Here is a 4,416-nt window from a genome sequence, read left to right as displayed (position 1 = left end):
TACTCTGTGGGAAAGAAGGGGCAGAGAGCACCAGGGATGTTACTCTGTGGGTGAGAAGGGGGCAGAGAGCACCAGGGATGTTACTCTGTGGGTGAGAAGGGAGCAGAGAGCACCAGGGATGTTACTCTGTGGGTAAGAAGGGGGCAGAGAGCACCAGGGCTGTTACTCTGTGGGTAAGAAGGGGGCAGGGAGCACCAGGGATGTTACTCTGTGGGGAAGAAGGGGGCAGAAAGCACCAGGGATGTTACTCTGTGGGTGAGAAGGGGGCAGAAAGCACCAGGGCTGTTACTCTGTGGATAAGAAGGGGCAGAGAGCACCAGGGATGTTACTCTGTGGATAAGAAGGGGCAGAGAGCACCAGGGCTGTTACTCTGTGGGTGAGAAGGGGACAGAGAGCACCAGGGCTGTTACTCTGTGGGTAAGAAGGGGGCAGAGAGCACCAGGGCTGTTACTCTGTGGGTAAGAAGGGGGCAGAGAGCACCAGGGATGTTACTCTGTGGGTGAGAAGGGGGCAGAGAGCACCAGGGCTGTTACTCTGTGGGTAAGAAGGGGACAGAGAGCACCAGGGCTGTTACTCTGTGGGTGAGAAGGGGCAGGGAGCACCAGGGATGTTACTCTGTGGGTAAGAAGGGGCAGAGAGCACCAGGGATGTTACTCTGTGGGTGAGAAGGGGGCAGAGAGCACCAGGGCTGTTACTCTGTCGGTAAGAAGGGGGCAGAGAGCACCAGGGATGTTACTCTGTGGGTAAGAAGGGGGCAGAGAGCACCAGGGCTGTTAATCTGTGGGTAAGAAGGGGACAGAGAGCACCAGGGATGTTACTCTGTGGGTGAGAAGGGGGCAGAGAGCACCAGGGCTGTTACTCTGTGGGTAAGAAGGGAGCAGAGAGCACCAGGGATGTTACTCTGTGGGTGAGAAAGGGCAGAGAGCACCAGGGATGTTACTCTGTGGGTGAGAAGGGGCAGAGAGCACCAGGGATGTTACTCTGTGGGTGAGAAGGGGGCAGAGAGCACCAGGGATGTTACTCTGTGGGTAAGAAGGGGGCAGAGAGCACCAGGGCTGTTACTCTGTGGGTGAGAAGGGGCAGGGAGCACCAGGGATGTTACTCTGTGGGAAAGAAGGGGCAGAGAGCACCAGGGATGTTACTCTGTGGGTGAGAAGGGGGCAGAGAGCACCAGGGATGTTACTCTGTGGGTGAGAAGGGAGCAGAGAGCACCAGGGATGTTACTCTGTGGGTAAGAAGGGGGCAGAGAGCACCAGGGCTGTTACTCTGTGGGTAAGAAGGGGGCAGGGAGCACCAGGGATGTTACTCTGTGGGGAAGAAGGGGGCAGAAAGCACCAGGGCTGTTACTCTGTGGGTAAGAAGGGGGCAGGGAGCACCAGGGATGTTACTCTGTGGGGAAGAAGGGGGCAGAAAGCACCAGGGATGTTACTCTGTGGGTGAGAAGGGGGCAGAGAGCACCAGGGATGTTACTCTGTGGGTAAGAAGGGGGCAGAGAGCACCAGGGCTGTTACTCTGTGGGTGAGAAGGGGCAGGGAGCACCAGGGATGTTACTCTGTGGGAAAGAAGGGGCAGAGAGCACCAGGGATGTTACTCTGTGGGTGAGAAGGGGGCAGAGAGCACCAGGGATGTTACTCTGTGGGTGAGAAGGGAGCAGAGAGCACCAGGGATGTTACTCTGTGGGTAAGAAGGGGGCAGAGAGCACCAGGGCTGTTACTCTGTGGGTAAGAAGGGGGCAGGGAGCACCAGGGATGTTACTCTGTGGGGAAGAAGGGGGCAGAAAGCACCAGGGATGTTACTCTGTGGGTGAGAAGGGGGCAGAAAGCACCAGGGCTGTTACTCTGTGGATAAGAAGGGGCAGAGAGCACCAGGGATGTTACTCTGTGGATAAGAAGGGGCAGAGAGCACCAGGGCTGTTACTCTGTGGGTGAGAAGGGGACAGAGAGCACCAGGGCTGTTACTCTGTGGGTAAGAAGGGGGCAGAGAGCACCAGGGCTGTTACTCTGTGGGTAAGAAGGGGGCAGAGAGCACCAGGGATGTTACTCTGTGGGTGAGAAGGGGGCAGAGAGCACCAGGGCTGTTACTCTGTGGGTAAGAAGGGGACAGAGAGCACCAGGGCTGTTACTCTGTGGGTGAGAAGGGGCAGGGAGCACCAGGGATGTTACTCTGTGGGTAAGAAGGGGGCAGGGAGCACCAGGGATGTTACTCTGTGGGGAAGAAGGGGGCAGAAAGCACCAGGGCTGTTACTCTGTGGGTAAGAAGGGGGCAGAGAGCACCAGGGATGTTACTCTGTGGGTGCGAAGGGGGCAGAGAGCACCAGGGATGTTACTCTGTGGGTAAGAAGGGGCAGAGAGCACCAGGGATGTTACTCTGTGGGTGAGAAGGGGGCAGAGAGCACCAGAGATGTTACTCTGTGGGTAAGAAGGGGGCAGAGAGCACCAGGGATGTAACTCTGTGGGTAAGAAGGGAGCAGAGAGCACCAGGGATGTTACTCTGTGGGTAAGAAGGGGGCAGAGAGCACCAGGGATGTTACTCTGTGGGTGAGAAGGGGACAGAGAGCACCAGGGATGTTACTCTGTGGGTAAGAAGGGGGCAGACAGCACCAGCGATGTTACTCTGTGGGTAAGAAGGGGACAGAGAGCACCAGGGATGTTACTCTGTGGGTGAGAAGGGGGCAGAGAGCACCAGGGATGTTACTCTGTGGGTGAGAAGGGGACAGAGAGCACCAGGGATGTTACTCTGTGGGTGAGAAGGGGGCAGAGAGCACCAGGGATGTTACTCTGTCGGTGAGAAGGGGGCAGAGAGCCAGGGATGTTACTCTGTGGGTAAGAAGGGGACAGAGAGCACCAGGGATGTTACTCTGTGGGTAAGAAGGGGCAGAGAGCACCAGGGATGTTACTCTGTGGGTAAGAAGGGAGCAGAGAGCACCAGGGATGTTACTCTGTGGGTGAGAAGGGGGCAGAGAGCACCAGGGATGTTACTCTGTGGGTGAGAAGGGGGCAGAGAGCACCAGGGATGTTACTCTGTGGGTGAGAAGGGGGCAGAGAGCACCAGGGATGTTACTCTGTGGGTGAGAAGGGGGCAGAGAGCACCAGGGATGTTACTCTGTGGGTGAGAAGGGGGCAGAGAGCACCAGGGATGTTACTCTGTGGGTGAGAAGGGGGCAGAGAGAACCAGGGATGTTACTCTGTGGGTAAGAAGGGGCAGAGAGCACCAGGGATGTTACTCTGTGGGTGAGAAGGGGGCAGAGAGAACCAGGGATGTTACTCTGTGGGTAAGAAGGGGCAGAGAGCACCAGGGATGTTACTCTGTGGGTGAGAAGGGAGCAGAGAGCACCAGGGATGTTACTCTGTGGGTGAGAAGGGGACAGAGAGCACCAGGGATGTTACTCTGTGGGTGAGAAGGGGGCAGAGAGAACCAGGGATGTTACTCTGTAGGTAAGAAGGGGCAGAGAGCACCAGGGATGTTACTCTGTGGGTGAGAAGGGGGCAGAGAGAACCAGGGATGTTACTCTGTGGGTAAGAAGGGGGCAGAGAGCACCAGGGATGTTACTCTGTGGGTGAGAAGGGGGCAGAGAGAACCAGGGATGTTACTCTGTGGGTAAGAAGGGGCAGAGAGCACCAGGGATGTTACTCTGTGGGTGAGAAGGGGGCAGAGAGAACCAGGGATGTTACTCTGTGGGTAAGAAGGGGGCAGAGAGCACCAGGGATGTTACTCTGTGGGTAAGAAGGGAGCAGAGAGCACCAGGGCTGTTACTCTGTGGGTAAGAAGGGGGCAGAGAGCACCAGCGATGTTACTCTGTGGGTAAGAAGGGGACAGAGAGCACCAGGGATGTTACTCTGTGGGTAAGAAGGGGGCAGAGAGCACCAGGGATGTTACTCTGTGGGTGAGAAGGGAGCAGAGAGCACCAGGGATGTTACTCTGTGGGTGAGAAGGGGACAGAGAGCACCAGGGATGTTACTCTGTGGGTGAGAAGGGGGCAGAGAGAACCAGGGATGTTACTCTGTAGGTAAGAAGGGGCAGAGAGCACCAGGGATGTTACTCTGTGGGTGAGAAGGGGGCAGAGAGAACCAGGGATGTTACTCTGTGGGTAAGAAGGGGCAGAGAGCACCAGGGATGTTACTCTGTGGGTGAGAAGGGGGCAGAGAGAACCAGGGATGTTACTCTGTGGGTAAGAAGGGGCAGAGAGCACCAGGGATGTTACTCTGTGGGTGAGAAGGGGGCAGAGAGAACCAGGGATGTTACTCTGTGGGTAAGAAGGGGGCAGAGAGCACCAGGGATGTTACTCTGTGGGTAAGAAGGGGACAGAGAGCACCAGGGATGTTACTCTGTGGGTAAGAAGGGAGCAGAGAGCACCAGGGCTGTTACTCTGTGGGTAAGAAGGGGGCAGAGAGAACCAGGGATGTTACTCTGTGGGTA

Source organism: Salvelinus namaycush, unplaced genomic scaffold (assembly GCF_016432855.1).
Source record: "Salvelinus namaycush isolate Seneca unplaced genomic scaffold, SaNama_1.0 Scaffold423, whole genome shotgun sequence".
In the NCBI taxonomy this organism is placed as follows: domain Eukaryota; kingdom Metazoa; phylum Chordata; class Actinopteri; order Salmoniformes; family Salmonidae; genus Salvelinus; species Salvelinus namaycush.
This window is presented reverse-complemented; position numbering follows the sequence as displayed.